Here is a 21,547-nt window from a genome sequence, read left to right on the forward strand (position 1 = left end):
AGTTGGAAGTTTTTTCAGTTAGTGTTGGAGGTATTAAATGTGGCTGCCTTCTCCCATTCAAAACAACACCGGCAGTACAAACACAGATACCTACTCAAAATAACATGCTTACATAATGATATGGATGATGATACCTTAGTAATTAGTCATTTACAAAGCACATTCATGTCCATTATCTCATTTAATCCATGGCATGGTTTTGTGAAGTAAGTAGTATTTTACCCATTTTATAGTCGAGAAACCAAATGCAAACTAAGTAGATATAATTGTTGTCTAAGCTGCATCTTTCTCCTTCTTTATCCTCTGAGTATTGTCTTTGGTTCACCTTGCTGTAGTGTTTCTGTCACTTAGTCTAGTCCTATAATAAAATATATTTATAATCCATTCATTTAAGGATAAGCATCCTTGGCTAAAACTTCCCAGGTTGAAAAGACTGTTCAGACTTGGGCAATGCCACCCTGGTCAGATAGGAGGTAGTACTGTGTGTTGTTTGCCTCCTGGGGTTATCATAATAAAATTCCTAAAAGCAAAATATCTCATGCATTTATGTTTTAACAGATGCATCATTTTGTTTAGTCTGTGTGGCAGGCAGAAACCACACGAGATTTCTGTTGTGCAGACCATCCTTTCACAGAAAGCTGAAATGTCAGGTAGTTTTTGAAGAGTTGTAAATGGCTTTTCCAATTTGAGCAAAGTGAACCTCATCATTTGAGAGTAGGCATTCCTGCGGGCAAATGTGTGGCTTTCAGTGATCAAGCAAATATGGATGATTTTGGTTGTTTACCCTGTAATTGAAAGATTTGGCTATTTGTTGTAATGGTTGTCATTAGTGACCACAACCAAATAAAAATGTCTTTGACTTCACAAGTATCTCCTTTTAAATCTGCGCCTAATCTCAGACAGCATTTGTAAACCAAGAATTTCTCCAGAATTGGCAAGATAATTTACGCAGCCTACTGCAAGATGAAAGTGAAGGGACCTTTGTTCAAAAATTACTAAGACTTTCAAGATGGTGCTATCAGAACATTAAATCAAATGCAGAGCCCTTTGCAAGTACACAGGTTATACATCCATGAAGCCAACCCTGGGTCTCTCATCCATTTAAAAATTTTATCTATCTGTATTTATTTCTCAGCAGTGGCCACAGGACTGGAAGGGACTGGACGTCCTAGTCTCAAAGAAGGGCAATGCCAAAAAATGTTCTAACTACCACACAATTGCATTCATTTCACATGCTAGCAAGATAATGCTCAAAATCCTTCAAGCTAGACTTCAACAGTATGTGAACCAAGAACTTTCAGACATACAAGCTGAATTTAGAACAGGCAGAGAAACCAGAGATCAAATTGCTAACATCCACTGGAAAAGTAACATCATAGAAAAAGTAAGAGAATTACAGAAAAGCATCTACTTCTGCTTCATTGACTACACTAAAGCCTTTAAACTGTGTGGATCACAACAAACTACGGAGGATTCTGAAAGAAATGGGAATACCAGACCACCTTACCTGCCTCCTGAGAAACCTGCATGCAGGTCAAGAAGCAACAGTCAGAACTGTATATGGAGCAATGGATTGGTTCCAAATTGGGAAAGGAGCACGTCAAAACTATATATTGTCACCCTGCTTATTTAACTTATATGCAGGGTACATCATGCAAAATGCCCGACTGAATGAATCACAGACTGTAATCAAGATTGCCTGGAAAAATATGAATAATCTCAGATATGCAGATGACACCACCCTTATGGCAGAAAGCTAAGAGGAATCAGCCTGTTTATGAGAATTAAAGAGGAGAGTGAAAAAGCTGTCTTAAAACTCAGTGTTCAAAAAACTAATATCATAGTGTCATGTCCCATCACTTCATGCAAATAGATAGGGAAACATTGGTAACAGTGACAGATTTTATATTTTTGGGCTCCAAAATCACTGTGGACAGTGACTACAGCCATGAAATTAAAAGACACTTCCTCCTTGGAAGAAAAACTATGACAAACCTAGACAATGTATTCAAAAGCAGAGACATTACTTTGCCAACAAAGGTTCGTCTAGTCAAAGCTACAGTTTTTCCAGTGTTAGGGGCTTCCCTGGTGGCTCAGACAGTAAAGAATCTGCCTGCAATGCAGGAGACCGAGGTTCAATCCCTGGGTCAGAAAGATCCCTGGAGAAGGGAATGGCAAACCACTCCAGTAGTTTTTCCAGCAGTGATGTACAGATGTGAGTTGAATCATATAGAAGGCTAAGCAGCAAAGAATTGATGCTTTCAAACTGTGGTACGGGAGAAGACTCTTGAGAGTCCCTTGGACTGCGAGATCAAACCAGTCAATCCTAAAGGAAATCAGTTCTGAATATTCATTGGAAGGACTGATGTTGAAGCTGAAACTCCAATACTTTGGCCACCTGAATAAATGACTCACTTGAAAAGACCCTGATGCTGGGAAAGATTGAAGGCAGGAGGAGAAGGGGACAACAGAGGATGAGATGGTTGGATGGCATCACCGACTCAATGGACATGAGTTTGAGTAAGCTCCGGGAGTTGGTGATGGATAGGGAGGCCTGGCATGCTGCAGTCCACGGGATCACAAAGAACTGGACACGACTGAGCAGCTGAACTGAACTGAACTGATAGATGTAGCACAACTGTCTAACCAGTTTCCTTTGATGAATATATAGGTTGCTTCCAATGATTAAAAGAACTGTAAAAAAAAAAAAGAACTGTAATAAAAACCCTTGCAGATCATTTTCCTACATGTGTGTTGTTGCTCTAGAACTGTCAAATCAAAGGCTGCATATAGCTTATTTTAAATTGTGGTTGACCTTGATAATTGCCCTCTAAAGAAGTTTTACCAATTTACATTCTTACCAATATAGAGTTATCTTGTTTTTGAATCTTTACCAGTGCAACTGGTGAGACATTATGCTTTCTTGTAGCCTTGATGTCATTTCTCTTATCAGTGAAGCTGACCATCTTTTCAAATGGTTGAGTCAGTCTCTTCTGTAAACTGTCTGTCCTCATTGTTTCTTTATTATGCCGTATTGTTATATTGTTCATCAGTCTTTTTCTCACAATTTGTGCAAATGCTTTATCCATTGTGTATATGTGTATATTAGTCACTCAGTCATGTCCGACTCTTTGCAACCTCATGGACTGTATGTAGCCCACCAGGTTCCTCTGTCCATGGGATTTACCAGGCAAGAATACTGGAGTGGGGTGCTATTCCTTTCTCCAGGGGATCTTCCCCACCCAGGGAATGAACCCAGGTCTCCTGCATTGCAGGTGGATTCTTTACCATGTGAGCCACCATTCTTGCTTTGTGATAATTTGAAAATATTTCCATCAGTTGCTTTTATCTTTTTAACTTTGTTTTGCTGCACAAAGTATTTTTAAGATGTAGTTGAATTTAACAATTTTTCTCTTATGGCTTATTTATAAAAATTTTTTATTGGAGTATAGTTGATTTACTATACTAAATGTTGTGTTAGCTTCAGGTATACAATGAAGTGAATCAGTTTACATGTACATATAGCCACTCTTTTTTTAGATTATTTTCTCATATAGGTCGTTATAGAGTACTGAGTCGAGTTCCCTGTGCTATACAGTAGGTCCTTTTAGTTATCTCTATGGCTTCTGAATTTTGTATCATACTCAGAAAGATCTTCTCCATTCCCATGCTTCCTTCCAGTATTTCTTTGAAGTCATTCCCTCACAGAAACCTTCACTCCATTTGGAATTTATTTTAGTATAAAGTGTGAAATAGGGACCCAACTTTATTTTTTCCAGATGGCTACCTAGTTGTTCCAGCAACAGTCATTGGATAAGCCACCTTTTTCCCCCACTGATTTGAGGTCCTATCTTTATCAAATAGTAATTTCCTATATGTAGTTATATCTATTCCTGAGTGTTCTATTTCATTTACAAAATTGAATAAGCATCATGTATCAAAAAGAAGGGGGAAGAGGAGGAGGAGGGGGAGAGGAGGAGGATAAGAAGAATTATTTTTTAAACCTCTTCCTAGTTTGAGGAGTGATCATAGCAATGTGGCTTATTCAGAGCAATACAATAATCCCTGAAAGATTAGTCGCAGTGTGTGTTTCCTTCATAAATATTTGAAAGAATATTATGATGATAGTTAAGGACCATAATGGATTTGAGAGTCAGACAGACCTGGGTTCCCATCCCAGCTCCATACTTACTTAGCTGTGTGACCTTGAGTAAGTTACTTGCCTTGTGCATACGTGCTAAGTTGCTTCAGTCGTGTCCGACTCTTTGCGGCCTCATGGACCGTAGCCCACCAGGCTCCTCTATCTACCATGCCCTCTTCTAGGGGATCTTTCCTAGCCAGGGATCGAACCAACTTCTCTTACGTCTCCTGTGTTGGCAGATAAGTCCTTCACCACGAGTGCCACCTAGAAGGCTTCTGTAATCCCTAATTTCTTTATTTGTTGAACAGAAGTAACTACAGTACCTCTCTCACTGAGTCAGTTGAGAAGTAAATGAAGGTAAAGTGCTAGAATAGTGTCTGACACGTAGTTAGTTATTAGTAGTAAGTAGTATTTACCACTGGAGTGACATGGTTTTATCACTAAAAGGCCCAAGTTCTGGGAAATTGCTTGGTCCTGAGAAAACTGGGACATTTGGTCACCTTTAACCCTATTGTCAGGTGCAATGTGTGTTTTTTCCCCTCTATCAAATTCATACTACTCAGTACCTACACAAATTAGCTCAACTTTTACAGAAATATCACAAGATGCAACTTTTTTTCATAAACATAAAATCCATGCTGTTACCCCATTCCAGTTGAGTGCCCCTCCCTGGGGCTGATAGGCATTCTTTGGCCATCAGAGCCTAATCTAGGATTTCCTCTGGTTTCCACCTGAACCAAGATCAAAGAGACACCCACCCCCAACACTGCCAAGAAGGAGTAGGTGGTGGGAGAGAAGTGGGGGCGGGGGTCGAATAGGGCTAGACAAACATGCAAGGCAGAATGACGCCAGGACACTGGAGACTGGAAGCGCTTTGCTTCTAGAAGAAACACAAGGCAGTCTCCCCAGGACTGATGTGCTAGAGTATAAGAGAGAAGTTGTCTTCCCCACTCACCAATCATTCCAACTTTAGTCTTGTAACAGACTCAGTTCAGTTCAGTTCAGTCACTCAGTCGTGTCCGACTCCCTGCGACCCCTAGCAGGATATATATCCCTGGGGAGGTAGTGCAGCATATGTTTCTCAAATCCTGCCACCAAAACTGCACCTACTCTGGTTGTAGTTGTTTTTCTTTAGTCACTAAGTTGTGTCCTACTCTTTGCGACCCCATGGACTGCAGTCCACCAGGCTCCTCTGTCTATGGGATTTCCCAGGCAAGAATACTGGAGTGAGCTGCCATTTCCTTCTCCAGGAAATCTTCCTAACCTTGGGGTCAGACCTGCATCTCCTGCATTGGCGGGCAGATTCTTGACCACTGAGCCACCAGGGAAGCCCGGGGAAGAGTGTAGGAGGCTCTGAATCTACAAGGACAAAAGTTCCAGATCCTGGCTGGTTGGTGGGGAGAGGAGAGAGGATTGCATTGGAAAAATCAAATCTTGGGCTTAGTCAAACTTAATTTGATGTTGCAAGAAAGAGAGGCCTGAAAGTCAGGAGACAAAGTGCTCATTCCATCTCTTTGATGAACTACCTCTAACCCTAAGCCATCCATTTCTCCCAGGGCCACCCTGCACAACTTCAGGGGGTACATGTCATTCACAGAGACATGGGAATATACCCCGTGGAGCTGGCAATACTGAAACTGAGCAGGACCCTGAAGGGTCTTTCCAGGTACAAAAGCCCCCTATTTTCCCTGTTTCTTGTTTGTATGAGAAGGGCTTTTAAACAGGCAGTCCCAGGGAAACTGCGACAACCACACAACTAGGATATTATGTAATTGAAGTTAAATTCTGCTGTCTTTAAAAATCAGAATAAGAGTAGTATCTTTAAAACTGCTAAGTCACTTCAGCCGTGTCCAACTCTGTGTGACCCCATAGACGGCAGCCCACCAGGCTCCCCTGTCCCTGGGATTCTCCAGGCAAGAACACTGGAGTGGGTTGCCATTTCCTTCCCCAATGCATGAAAGTGAAAAGTGAAAGTGAAGTCACTCAGTCGTGTCCAACCCTCAGCGACCCCATGGACTACAGCCTTCCAGGCTCCTCCGTCCATAGGATTTTCCAGGCAAGAGTATTGGAGTGGTGTGCCATTGACGTCTCCATCTTTAAAACTAGAGTATTTTTAAATTTCCATTGTTTTAATTTGTTTTTAGCCACAATATTTTAAGCATTTTAAATTTTCAAATAATATTAAAGGAGATCAGGAGACTTTCATGTTTAGTTATAAGGGATGTAAGCTCACTGTGTTTCAGGAATTCTCTGTTATAATGGAAATAGTAATAATTGAATCTTGGCATCACGGAATGAACATTGGGTTAGAAATCCAGAGTTCCGTGTCCACATCCTGCCTCTGGGATAATAGCATTTCATGTGTGAGCATTACTTCTGAGAAGCATAAGGTGCCACACAAAACAATATGTTATATAATTATTAGTGGAAGGAAAAGAGAGTACAATCATTGCAGATAATTTCTGAAACTTGGGCCAAGAACCAGAGCCTGTTTCGTGCCGGCGATTTCAGAAATGAATCCAGCGCCGATGCTTGTATGAAGGAAGGAGACTGATCCTCTGGATTTGCAGAGTCCTGGAAAATACCGTCAGTGATGAAAAACATCTATTTGGATTAGGCAGCCTCCAATAAGTAGGCGGATTATCCAGCTTCCTTCGTTCAGAACTGATTGGACTTGTTTGACGACTTTGAAACTATCAGGAAGGAAGAAGGAGGGTTGTGCATGTTAAATCTAGTGCAAATATGAAACGTGCTGAGTTGGAGGATGGTGAGAAGAGCTTCTTTCTATGTATGTATGGAGGGTGACCGGGGAGTGGAAGTGAATGGGGGCCGGGCAATTGTTTAGAGATAGGAGAAACCCATCTCTAGAAAATTAACTGTGAATGATCTCATAATCATGGGAGCTAGAGAGCATGGTGGTTTGGGTAGAAGACATAAGAAAAAATGAAAAGGACTTAATTTTCTCCCTTCATCTTTCCTAGGCTACTAAGTATAGAAATTCTGTAGAGCAGGCATCTACGAATGCGAACCTAGAACCCACTTCTCTTTTAAGAGTTCAGGGAGTCTATGAATTTGGGTGGGAAAAAATGACATCTTTGTTTTTACTAACATGAAATATAGCATTTCCTTGAGTGACAAATGTGCTCAACAACCACACCCATATTCGTGATCCTGAGACTTGTCACCAACAGAAATCACAGATGTTTTCAAATCACATTGTTGTGTTGTAGATATCATGAAATACTTGTGTTCATCACGACTTTGGAATTAATGATAGAAATTAGACTCATTGCTAGACTTTGCTCCTGAATGCCCAAAGAGATACATATACTATTACTATTTTACATATTTCTATTTTGATTATGCTTCAAGGAACTGATTTCTCCTATAATCCTGTATATATTATTTTATACATTTGAAAGTGTTATTCTGAGTAGGTGTCCAGGGGTTTCACCAGAGCTTTAAGAGCTCTGTCCCTGGAAAAAGCAAGAACTGTACCTAAGAGATTCTGTTCTTGTTTTTGTTTTTTCTTTAAAAGGACGTATAGATACATATGCAGATATCTGCCTAGGGGGCCATACATCAAACAAGCATTGGTGTTAACAGTTTTGTGATTGTGTGTTAATATTAGTCAATTCCAATTGTTAAAGGAAATCCTTCAAGGAAAAGCACGGTGTTGATGCTAGGATTAGCAGCTTAAGGGTGTCCCAGACATACCCTGTGGCAGCCTATAGAGGTGGCTCCGCGCAGCAGATGGCTGGTGCCCGGGGGATGGGGGTTGGCCCTCTAGGCATCCCCATGGAGCCCTCTGGGCCAGGGCCTCAGCTTTTCACGCTGCAGCTGCTAAGTCACTTCAGTCTGTCCGACTCTGTGTGACCCCACAGAAGGGAGCCCTCCAGGCTCCCCCGTCCCTTGGATTCTCCAGGCAAGAACACTGGGCTAGAAGGTGCAGTTTCGTTTCTACACCCAGAAGATACTTGTTTCTGGGGAAATTATTACATTCCTAAGAAGTAAATAGATAAACCAGAATTCAGATGTTTGAATCAGAATGATTATCACTTGCCTTGCAGGGTGTGTGACAAAGAAACAGGAGAATGTACTCAAAGCTCTTAGCAGAGGGCACAGCATACAGGAAGCCCTCAGTAGAAGGGAGCCATTGTTATGAGGTTCCCCAAGAAGATTAACCTCTAGGGGAGGTTAAGCTGGTCAGTAACCAAGATGGCCTCCCCCATGCCAAAAACACTGCTGAGGGCTTTGAGCACAGCTTCCCATTTCATCTTCATATACCCTGCAAGACAGGAGTTCCTATTCCCATTTTACAGATGAGGGATTAAGAAACTGAACTGTGATAAAGCTAAGATTTGAGTTCCACTCTGCTGTCGTCTAGAGAAGGAAATGGCAACACACTCCAGTATTCTTGCAGGGGAAATCCCATGGACAAAGGAGCCTGGCAGGCTACAGTTCATGGGGTCGCAAGAGTTGTACACGACTTAATAACTAAACCATCACTGCTGTCGGCTTAGCCAGCATTGCCTTTGGGTATAGGTTGGTGAGCATGAGCTTGGAGCACGGGTGTTAGTTGGATGGTCTTAATGGCAGTATTGTGCAGTTGTGAATGCCAGATCTCTCCATGCCTACTAGCCAGATATGGCTTTGGGTGGTGGGTCACTTAACAGCTCTGTTCCTCAGTTCCTTCATCTGTAGAATGGGGATATTATTAATGCCTACTTCCTAAGGTTGTTGTAAGATTAAATGCTTTTAAATTGTGACTGACATTTGTAACTATTCTCTTAACGTTAGCCGTTGATGTGACTGTGGTTGTAGTTGTGACCTGCCACCACAGCTGATCTCCAAGTTGTGGGTCTGGGCACCACATCCCCCACATCGTACTGTAGCTATAAACTGGCTCTCTGAGCAAACTTTCATGGGTGCCTTATACAGACTTCGCCAGTTCTGAGCACATTCTTTCTTTAGCCCAAGTCCCATGAAATATAAACAGTTTAAGCTTTCTCAGTTACACCCACAATTAAATTGGTTCTCTCGAAGTCACCCTCCACCCACCCCTAGGTTATTTTGATTGGATTTTGGGTGTGTGTTCACAAATTCTCTTTTTTTTTTTTTTAATTTATTTTTAAGAGCAGTTTTGGGTTCACAACAAAACTAAGAGGAAAGTACAGAGAATCTCTATATATTCCCTACCCCCCCACATGCACAGCCTTCCCCAATGTCAATATTCTACACCAGCCCCCAGAGTGGTGCTTTTGTTCCTAGTGATATATACATTGACGCAATCACCTCAGTCCCTAGTTTGCATTATGGTTCGTCCTTGGTGGTGTACATTCCATGGGCTTGGACAAATGCGTGATGGCATGTGTCCGCCATTTTAGTATCCCACAGAGTATTTTCACTGGCCCCAAAGTCCTCTGTGCTCAGCCTCTTCATACCTCCTACCCTCTTGGAGGAGCATCTTAGAAACAGCAACTCTCATTCCTAAAAACTAGATCCAGTCCTTTTTCATTCTCAGAGTGTGAGTTTTGTTTTCATTCTCTGAGTACACATCCTCTCACCATCCCAGAGTCCTGGTTCATCCCCAGGGGACTGCGAGTCCCCCTGACAGTTAAAGGTGTGAATTGAGTGTATGTGGGTTTGGACCCATAGATAATGTAAGGTATAGTTCGGGCCGAGGCAGAAAGAGGAAAGACGACCTCAACAGAAGTAGGTTACCTTTATTTAGGCAAGGAGGGGCGACAGTCGGCCTAACGACCAGCCTGAGCGTGGAGAGGGATCAGGGAAGCTCCATATTTATAGGGAGGCTTGTGTAAGGGATAAGGGAAACATTAATCAGGCGGGATGTTTTGGGTATTCTTTAGTTGAGATGGCATTTGTAGTTGGGCAGGGGATGATACGTCTTCTGTGCAGGTGTAGGGGGTGGAAGGTTTCTGAACAGGGGGTGATAAATCCCAAGTAGATGCAACCGGCCTGGAGCATCAGGGCGGGACCTAAAGTTCTGTTTTGTTTTCTCCGAAGTTAGATGATTCAGCAAGGGCCTTTGAAACTGTTGTTTTCTTTTCTAGGCCCCAAAGACTCCTTCAGATAACAGGTGTGTACTTTTTGGCCATAGCCACTCAAAGGTTGGTCCACCTGGGCTCCAGGCGGGGGCTGGGACTGGTGAGACTAAGGTGTCCCTGGACAGGTAGGACCAGGCTCTCTGGTCTCCACGAGGGCCTGCCCTTGTCCTGGACTCTGACAACCGCAGTTCTCCCGGCGTGTCTGCAGCAGGACCCAGGTGTTGGGCTGAGTGTGGTCTGCGGCAGGCTTGTTGAGACTTGAAAGAGCTGGAGACTTGTCCCTTCCCTCACCTGGACCTCACTGTGGGCCTTGGAGGGCTTGATGTGGTGCTGTTTTCATTCCTGTCCTTTATTCCAAGACAATGGCTTTCTTGTCAACAAGAGAAATTCTTCGTTATTGGAAGACATGCCTCGGATAAGAATGTTTCCATGAAAGCCTTCCCGTCCACCTCTGACCTCCCAAACAAAGGACATTGTCCACCCCCTCCCACTGTACCCTCGGGGTACACCCAGGCCGCCATCACCATGTTGGCTATATCCAAGAACCACCCATTTCTTTAACATTTTGCTTTAAATGTGCTCTCTTTTTTCTTATGTAAATTAACTTTTCCAGGAACTTTATATCAGAAATGTCTGTGAAATTTCAGATTTAATGAGTTGTGTTTTTCTTAATATACATTAAAGTAAACACATAAGTATTAAATATTTAATAATTTTTCCGTGGATCACCTAAAACTAACCCTCCCAATCCTGCCCTGGAAAACCCCAGCAGGGTCTGTGAACTCTTCAGGAGATCCCTCAGGTCTCCTGTGTTGGCACTGTTGACTTTCCTCCCTAAGACCCCTGGGTCTGTGCCCTCATGGGCAGGTGCCACAGGAAGGAGTGGGTCTGCTCCACTTGGATGCCCCACCTCAGAAGTGGTGAGTTCCACGGCCAGATGCCCTCCTCCACTCAAATTTGGATCTCCTTCCTGTCTGGTAGAGAGAGACTCATTCTTTTCTCTATCAGTGGTAAAAATAGGGTGTGGGTTCTAATCAGCTCTCTTCTCTGGGGAAAGATGAGGCCAGACACGGCCCTGGGAAAGGGGGCTTCAAAGGCAGGTGGAAGCTGGTGGCAGCTGTGGGTAGAGGATGGCAGCTGTGGGTAGAGGATGGCAGCTGTGGAGGACTGGTGGACTGAGGACATTTGCCTCTTTTCACAAAGAATTTGAGGCGGCGGATGGATGTAGAAACAGGGCTGTGTGGGTCCTGATTTTGTCAATTACCAGATATATCTGTTGTTTAGTCATTAAGTCGTGTCTGACTTTTTGAGACCCCATGGGTTGCAGCATGACAGGCTTTCCTGTCCTTTAGTATCTCCTGGAGTTTGCTCAAACTCATGTCCATTGAGTTAGTGATACTATCCAACATCTCATCCTCTGCCACCCATTTCTCCAGCTATATAACCTGGGGCAAATCCATGTACCTTCCTGCACCTCAGTTACTTCCAGTAGAATGAGAGTGATGATATTTAGTTACACTGTCTTATCTGCTGTCTAGGCTGTGATAAGAATTGAATGGAAAATATTGCTGCTCTGAAAACTTTAAGGCGAGGTCTTCAACTCCGGATGCACTTAGGAATAACCTAGGGGAACTTTTAAAAAACAAGAGTAGGGACTTCCCTGGTGGTTCAGTGAGTAAGACTCTGCACTTCCATTGCAGAGGACATGGGTTCAATCCTTGGTCAGGGAGCTAAGATCTCGAATGCCATGTAGCATGGACAAAAGAAAGAAAAAGAGTAAGAACTAATGCAGTGAGACCCAAACCCAGAGCTACTGACTTAATTTAATTTAACTTGTCTTGGTTAGGTCTTGAACTTCTGTATTTTTAAATGTGTTTCTTGTGATTCTTATGTGTAGCCAAGATTGAGAACCACTTCCCTAGGGGTGTGATGTTCAAATAGGTGTACCATTTAAACTTAATTAGAACTGAGGAAAATTAAGTAAAATTTTTAATTAAGTGAAATTCCTTAGTGACACCAGCCACATTTTAAGTACTCCATAACCACACGTGGCCAGTACCTGCCGTATTGGAGAGTGTAGATTTCCATCATCACAGAGAATTCCACTGCTTCCTGAAGTGTGGTCTGTGAACCAGCAGCTTCAGCATCACTGAGAGCTTGTCAGAAATGCCAATCTCATGTCCATGCCCAGCCTACAGATTCACAATCTGGATTTTAACAAAATGGAACAAAATCTCTAGGGTTTCATTAAAGTTTGTGAAACACTGCTCTGAAGCATACATTCTACTTGTTCATTTATTCAACCAATATTTATTAAATGCTGAGCATGTCCCAGGTACATTCAGGTGATGGCAAATGATTAGGGAAAAACACAGCAATGTCTCTTATTCTAGCTGAAAGAAACAGACATTAAGCAAGAAAACAATTAGGCAAACTCATTTGAAATAATACAGGGGAATATGCTAGAAAAGCACTATGTGGGGAGTGCGGCTAATCTGTATGAAAGGGGAGCATCAAAGAGTGTCACCTGAAGGAGGGGACGCTTGGGTGGAACTTGAATGACATAGACCTAGCCAAGGAAAGATGTGGGGGTGGTATATTCTGGACAGAGATGAAACAAATAAAAAATGCTTTGAAAATGGTAGCATTTAGCATATGAAAATATACAAACTCCTACTATATAGCACAGGGAACTCTGCTCAGTGCTATGTGGCAACCTGGATGGCAGGGGAGTTTGAGGGAGAATGGGTATATGTATACATGCTGCTGCTAAGCCGCTTCAGTCGTGTCCCACTCTGTGCGACCCTATAGACGGCAGCCCAACAGGCTCCACTGCCCCTGGGATTCTCCAGGCAAGAACACCGGAGTGGGTTGCCATTTCCTTCTCCAGTGCATGAAAGTGAAAAGTGAAAGTGAAGTCACTCAGTTGTGTGCGACTCTTCTCGACCCTATGGACCGCAGCCCACCAGGCTCTTCCGTCCATGGGATTTGCCAGGCAAGAGTATTGGAGTGGGGTGCCATTGCCTTCTCCAATATGTATACATGCATAGGACCTAATCCCTTAGCTGAAACTATCACAACATTGTTAATTGGCTATGAGTGAATGAGTGACAGTCGCTCAGTTGTGTCCAACTCTTTGCGACCCCACAGACCATACAGCCCATGGAATTCTCCAGGCCAGAATACTGGAGTGGGTAGCCATTCCCTTCTCCAGGGGATCTTCCCAACCCAAGGATCGAACCCAGGTCTCCCGCATTGCAAGCAGATTCTTTACCAGCTGAGCTGCAAAGAAAGCTATATCTCAATACAAAATAAAAGATTAAAAAAACCCATAAATGCCTACTTATATTTAAATTTCAGTTAAACCATGACTAGTTTTTAGTATGAGTATATTCCAAATATTCCATGGGACAAACTTACACTAAAAAAAATTGTGATTTAGCTGAAATTTTTTTTTTTTAAATAAAACTAGACCTTGGACTGCTGGTTGACCTGGTCTTTTTAATAATTTGTATTTAGTTAGTTACTTTTGGCTGTGCTGGCTCTTCTTTGCTGCGTGGGCTTTACTTGTGTTACGCTTGCTTCTCATTGTGGTGGCTTCTCTTATTGTGGAGCAGGGACTCTAGGGTACATGGGCTTCGGCTTAGTTGATGTGAGGGATGTAGGATCTTCCCAGCCCAGGGATTGAACCCGTGTCTCTTACAGTACCACGGAGGCACCAGGGAAGCCCTGCATCCTGCATTTTACGGAGACTCTTCCTGAGAGAGGACCAAGAGGGCAGCAGAGCCGGCGGGACATGAGGAGGTGCAGTGTGATGAGTAGCTGGGGAGCAGGGCACCACGAGGTGGGGTAGGACAGACAGCAGGGCCAAATCTTGGGCTACACAAAGGCAAGTTTAAAAAAAATGGACACTGAAGGACGTACTGACCACTGCCGTTTCTTCCCCTCAGTGACGTCATTGGTTTTACCTTCCTGCGACCCTGTGGTTTCTGGGAAGGTTTCTTGGAAGATGAACAATTGTCTGGGCTGTTATACTTGGGTGGTGCCTGGGGAGACCTCAGACCACTAGTTGACCTGCCTGAGCATAGCGTGAGGTATATATTGTTTGGTCTGAGCTGTTAAGTGCTCTTTCCCTGTTTGTTTGTTTAATTCCTGTGCTTTTGTATGTGATCTCCTATAAATCTCCCTCTCCTTAAGGGTTGTGTTTGACAACTTCATTTCCCCCCAACTGGAGACATTTCCCCTGCTAAGGGTCAAAAAGACTAATTACTCTAAACTGAGTATTGAAGACACCCTCAGGCTCACACATGACCCAGAAGTGCATGATCTTGGACATGTTAATAGAAGAATGTGATGAGAGCAGAATTGTGCACAGGAGCAGTGACATTCTCCAAGTCCGACTCTGTTCCTGTTCAAAAATAAACTCCTGACCTCTGTAGCCACAAATTTGTGGCACCTCATGGTAGAAGAGGCTGTGAGAGAGATTCTCTTCAGACAGAAATCTAGGCTCTGGGAAGAGCATGATTTGCCACGTGACCCAAAATTGATGATGGAGCTTGGACCAAAACTTACAGCCCCTAATTCCCTATTCAGTGCTCCTTCCACCCAAGTTGGGCTTGATGTCAAAGGATGGGGGGTGGAAAAGGGAGAATTGTGGAAAGAGATAAGAAGGGCAGCACAGCATCAACTGAGTCTCATAAAGTTCTTCAATGCTTACAAAATACTTCTCTACATGATCTCATTTGAGGTGGCTATCATTTCCATTTTGCAAGTGAGGCACCTGGAGCTCAGAGAGGTTAAGTGACTTCTCCAAGGTCACACAGCTTTTAAATGGCAGAACCAGGAATCAGACCCAGATCTTCAGGCTCTGTGGTCTGTTTCCACCATAACCTGGGAAAAATGGACAAGGAGAAAGGAACACACTGGGAACTGTTGCTTTCAGAGATGAAGGGCAGGCAGGTGGGAGGGGAAAGCGGCCTGAGAAATTGGGAAGAAGACTGCCTGGAGCCAGATTGGGCATTTTCCATGCATAAGCTCCTTCCATTATCAGTCACCAAAAGCAGGGCACAGGGTCAAAATGTTAGCAGTTACTGGGTCTGACCATTCTTTAGCTTCAGCCTTGGGAACTTGGGAAGCACTCAGGGTAGCCAGTAGTGTAAAGCTAATCAAATTCACGAGACGGTATCACCACCTGCACTTTACAGATGAGAAACTTAGATTCAGAGAGGTTAGTTAAGTGGCCATCCAGCTGGTTAGTGACAGACTTGGGACATGAATCCAGATCTGCCTGACCTCAGAGCCTCAGCAGGTCCCCTCTGGGGTTTTCAGTCAGTAGAAGTCTGCAGGATGAAACTGGACATGCGGGAGGCATGGAGAAGATGCAAGGAAAAAGGACCAAGAAGGCTTATAGGTCCAGTGAATGACCTGGGGGGTAAGGGTGCTCCCTGTGACTCTCCTCTCTGCTCTGTAGACAGATATTGTCCCAGAAGCATTAGCCAAATCCTCTCATCTTTTTATAGCCTATAGGTTTGCTTGGGGACTCTACCTGTATTTCTCTGCCCTTAAAACTGCAGCATTTGGCCCCCTCCCTTCTCTGGCAACCTCTCATAGGGCCTGCCTCCCTCTGAGCTGCACCCCACCCTCAGCGCAGGACCACCAGCATTAGGCAGGAAACAGAGCTGGATTACCTTGTTTTCATGCAGGAACTTGTCCCATCTTCTCTTGCCCCTCTCCCCCACCCCTAGTCTCCTAATTTTGTTTCCAAAATAATTTGAGGTTTTTCCCTAACTGAGGGTCCCTGATCGAATACCTGTGGGGAAATTCCTATCAAGGCTCCCCTGTCTTTTCTATTTAACCATCTCGTTTTTTTCTGAGGCAGCATCACTGACAAGGTTATCATTTTCCCCAGTACTTAATTCAGTGCCTGACACATAGTAGGTTCACAGTAAATCTTTCTGCCCTGAACTGACAGCAAAAGGAAGAGGTGGAATTATTACGAGGGGCCATCATTGCAAATGTTTCCCTTGTTTAGATATCTTTTGTGGCTAATGAATCTCTCAAGCATGGCATCTGGGACATTCCTCAGAAGCCTCACCATTAGATGAGTCACTGGATGACCCTGCTGTCCTCTGGGGGAATGCTGGGAGTTGGCGCATCTGTTCTGGGGTGATCAGTGTTCCCATGTGGTCAGTGCAGCGTCCTCCCCATCAGCCAGCTGCCACACTGCTTCTTCTCCTCACCTTCAGCCAGGATCGACAATCCCCACCCCCCCAAATCGATGGAGGTTTAAGTCCAACGGGACATAAAAATGTACTCAGAAAATGAAAGCAATACTTACTCCTGGCAATAAAAGACCAACATTTAGGATGTGTGGATGGTGGCTATGGGAGGATTATTTGTATTGTTTTTGCAAAATTTCTGTTCATTTGAAAATATATCAAGATAAAATGTTAAGGAGATAGGTAAACAAACTGGTTTGCAACCCGGTTGAGTAAGTGAGTTGGAACATGGAGCCAACAGAGGCCAGAAGTGGGATGGTTAAGGTTAGAGCTTTGGGGTCGGGGACTTTCCCGATAGCTTAGTTGGTAAAGAATCCACCTGCCATGCAAGAGACACTGGCTGGATTCCTGGGTGGGGAAGATCCGCTGGAGAAGGGATAGTCTACCCACTCCAGTATTCTTGGCTCAGCTGGTAAAGAATCTGCCTGCAATGCGAGAGACCCAGGTTCGATCCCTGGGTTGGGAAGATCCCCTGGAGAAGGGAAAGGCTATCCACTACAGTATTCTGGCCTGGAGAATTCCACAGTCTGTGTAGTCCATGGGGTTGCAGAGTCGCAACTTTCACTTTCGGGTCAGGGAGAGTTGGATAGGTATCTTGCTTTCCCATTTAAGAGCTCTCATTCCTCGAATAGGTTACTTAACCTCTTCTAGTTCCAGTTTCTTCATCTGAAAAATGGGGATTGTTAATGTTGACCTCCGTAGAATATCGGAAGATTAAATGAGATAATACATGTACAGCATGTAAGATGATACCTGAGATTTAGTTGTGTTAGTCACGTAGTCATGTCCGACTCTTTGCGACCCCATGGACTGTTACTTGCCAGGCTTCTCTGTCCATGGAATTTCCAGGCAAGAATACTGGAGTGGGTTGCCATTTCCTTCTCCAGGGGAATCTTCCTGACCCAGGGATGGAATGCCAGTCTTCTGCATTGCAGGCAGATTCTTTACAGTCTGAGCCACCAAGGAAGGCCTGAGACTTAATAAGGGGTCAATAAATGGTAGGAAGAGGGCAAATGAGACAGAAAGGATGTATTCCCCTTATCCAATCTCAGATATTTCTCAGTCACTGCCATTTAAAGGCCCCACACCAGAGACCCACCATATCGTTGAAACCAGCCCCTGGCTTCAGCCAGCACTTTGCCCATGTGATGAAGTTGGCCAGGGCCTCCTCCCATAGAATGTTTTCTGACATTCCCAACTGGTCACCTTAAATGGCCAGCAGGAAGTTGCTTATAGACCCTCCTTAGCTTGTGACCTCAGCTAAGAAGTTGTTCACTTGTTCATTTAACAAAACTTCACTGGGTAAGGGTAGTGGGAACGATGGACTAGACCGTGTACTTGGCCTAAGGATATAGATGGAAGAAAACAGACCTGGTCCTTGCCCTCCAGCTGCTTGCCTTCTGGGAACTAGCCTTTCCCTTTGATTTTCTCTGGCTCCTCTCCCTTGGGAGCGCCTAGACTCTGTCATTCCTTTGGAATGCAACCCCACCTATACTGTAGCCTGCAGACAACTCCGGCTCACACAGTCACCAAAAGCAGGGCACAGGGTCGAAATGTTGGCAGTTACTGGGTCTGACCATTCTTTAGCTTCAGTCCTTGAATATAATTCGGCCTTGGGAACTTGGGAAGCACTCCGGGTAGCCAGTGGTGTAAAGCTAAAACTGCCTATCTGTAAGTAGTTAAACTCCATTTGGCCTCCTCGACCCCATTCCCTGTCCACAGTATTTTTAAAAGTAGTCTCTGCGTTGTGCTCTCTCTTCCTTCTCCGTCTGCAATCCTTCTCAGTCTGAAAAAACTTTTCCAAACAGCTTTCCTTCTGTAATCAAATATGCCCTCTGCCCCCTACCATCCTGCCTCACCCTCAGCCTGCCTTCCCAACTAGGGCTATGAAAGCCATCCAACTCCACCAAAAGTTCACCCTCCTAGCATCTCAGATTCCAGTCAGTCACCAAATCAGCATTAACAAACCTGCCTACCCTGTCTATGAGGCAGTTCCCCATTCATTTGTTTTCTAGGTAAACCAGAGTGATGATTTGAAACACAATACAAATTGAAAGAGGAAGAATTTCACCTTTCTTACTCTCTTTCACATTCACAACTATTTCAGTAGACATCTCACTTGTGAAAACTGTTTAACTTAAACGTTCTACAAAATTAATTGCTATTTTTCTCTATAGAACTTTACTTCAATATTATTTTTTGAGACTCGCTTGTGTTTTACAACCTACAGAGAAAATCTTATATATTCTTCATGAATAAGACCTACAGTATAAAAATGTAGCTAACCTCATATGAAAGGAGGGGCTCCAGACAGTTCTGTGTGGTGAAATGCAACTTCAAAGTCTATAAGACTCAATCTCTGAAATGAGAAGTGTGTGTTTGGTCAAGAAAAAAAATTATCAGACTTTCCTGGTGGTACAGTGGGTAAGAATCCTCCTGCCAATGCAGGGAACACAGCTTTGACCCCTGGTTCAGGAAGATGCCTCGCATCAGCTAAGCCCGAGAGCCACAACTACTGAGCCTGCTGCTGCCACTACTGCAGCCCGCAAGCACGAGCTCTTGAGCCTGTGCTCCACAAGAAAGAAGGCCACCGCAGTGAGAAACCCAAGCACTGCCGACAGAGTAGCCCCTGCACACCGCAACTAGAGAAAGCCCTCCCACAGTAACGAAGGCCATGCACAGTCAAAAAAAATTATCCATTATTTTGTGATTTTTTAATATCATGAAACATAAATTTCCACAAAGCCTAAAAACATTTTCAAAAAAGAGCCCAGGCTCTGGACTCAAACACAGTCCAGGTCTTACTCTCCTTTCCACTATGTACTTGCTCAGAGAAAATGTATAAAAATTAAAAGAGATGATAGATATACATTTATTAGGCTAGTGCCATAATAGCTGGCAGCACAGACTGCTAGCTGTATGCCCCCACATCCGTTCTTCTCTTTGGTTAGTAATGTAATTCTGATTTTTACCTGGGCATATAGACTCCCTTACAGCTAGGTGAAGCCATGGGACTAGGCCAATGAGTTCTGAGCAAAAGCATTGCCTGTGACTTCCAGGAACTCTCCCTAAACAAAGCCACTCTTCATCATCTTTATGCCTGTTGTTGTCTGGACTCTAGATGCGATGGTTGGTGCCCCAAATACTATATAGGAGCATGAGGAGGAGGGCCATACCCTAGGGATGGCACTGCAGACAGCTAAAGAGTCCTTGATGAGCAGAGAGCTACCATTCCAGCAGTGGACTTCCTGAGGATTTCTTTTCATAAAATATAAATTAATTTTCTCATACTGACCATTATTTTTCAAAGCGAAGCTAATCCTAATTATGACCGTCATCATCATTTTATTAGCTCTAGCCCATAATCCTGTTCTCTCACAGATCCCCTCTTTAGGCCATTAGAAATGGCCTAAATGTCATCAGTACTACAAAGAATTTTGCCTTCATTCTGATCTCTGTTGCCATACCATTCATTCATGACTTTAATGAGAGGGCGCTTGTGTCCTGGCCCCCGATGGCACACCTACCATCACCACTGCGTTCCTTCCCTTGATTCCCCCTCTTTCTGCATTCCTGATTCTAGGTCTTTCCCCACTTTCCATGACTTTTCTTGCAGAATTCTCACCTGACTGGGTGAGACTGAAAGTAGAGGATTTAAACTAGGTAGAAAGGATGGGGAAGCATTCCAGGTGGCAGAAAACATAAGCAAAAGGGGAAAGCAGATGGAGCATAATTGGGGGATTAGAAGGGGAGTGGCTAAAAGTTTCTGCTGAGGTTGGTAGGAGATCCGATTGAATTGGGAAGGGCAGTGGGACCCCAGGAGGGTCTTTAAGGCCCAATAGAAGAGTTTGGATTTGATCCTGGAGAAAATAGAGTCACTCCAAATTATTGAGCAGGCAGTGACACAAGGCAAGTGATGTTTCCACAGGAATTAATCTGGCTGCAGTGAGCAAAACAGATTGAAGGCAGGAAGAGCCTGGAGACAGGGAGACCGCTATAAATCTTCCACCCAGCAATCAGTTGGTCAAACACTGTCAACAAACTTTGAAAGGGGCCGTATGAAACAGCAAAATGAAAGTGCAGTGATTTCAGTTAAGCAGAATAAATCTTAAACAAAATCTTTCCCCAGAACTTCCCACACAGAGAAAGTAGCCAGTTTCCAAGTAACAAAAGTGGGTTCAGTCCTTCTGGAAAACAATTAGGCACTATGGATCAAGAAGAGCCTTAAGAATGTTCACACCCTTTGACCTAATAATTCCACTTCTGGGAATGCTAGGGAAATAATCCAAATGAGAGAAAGGGGGAAAAAAATTCCTGGAGATCTTAATCACAGCACACTTGATAATAGCAAATAACTAGAAACGATCTAAATGTTCAGCCGTAGGGGGATGTTTAAGTAAACTGTGGCTCTCAATTAAATGTTACCTAGCAAAAAGACCAGGCAGATGACACAGAAAATGCCCGTGACGTAATTTGAGGAAAGCAGGATACAAAATCCAAATGTATATCACAAAACAGATGCAGAAAAAAACAAACATCAGACCAAAAAGTAATATTCTCATCACTCCCAGTTGCTTCATGAAAGTGGAGGGACTGTAGATTTTGTTTCTCTCTTCAAAAAAAATTTTTTCCGATATGCTTTTGTGTTTACAGCTATTTACTTATAGGAATATCAGGAGGATTCTTATTTTTTTGGCTTTCATGAGAATGTGTTAAATATGTATGACTTGTATTTTTAAAATAAGTGATTTTTCCAAAAACACATATGCAGGAAGTATATGTAAATGCAGGAAAACCGTAGGAAATGATCATGTCATCACAGGCAGTTACTTATATTCATCTTCTGTATGATGTGGTTTTTAAAAAATACTATACTCTTTAGAATGGGGGGCAGGTGCTGAGTTTAAATCGCCCCTAAGCTAGATTATGTGTGAAGTAGGGAATAATGCATTCTTTGCAAATTTATTGGAGAAATCGAGTGAGAAAATGTACAGCAGTCTCTGAGCACAGTGTTCTGCATTTAGGAAACACAGAGCCATGGTGGCTGTAACTATCCGTAG

This window comes from Ovis canadensis, chromosome 22, assembly GCF_042477335.2.
Source record: "Ovis canadensis isolate MfBH-ARS-UI-01 breed Bighorn chromosome 22, ARS-UI_OviCan_v2, whole genome shotgun sequence".
Classification (NCBI taxonomy): domain Eukaryota; kingdom Metazoa; phylum Chordata; class Mammalia; order Artiodactyla; family Bovidae; genus Ovis; species Ovis canadensis.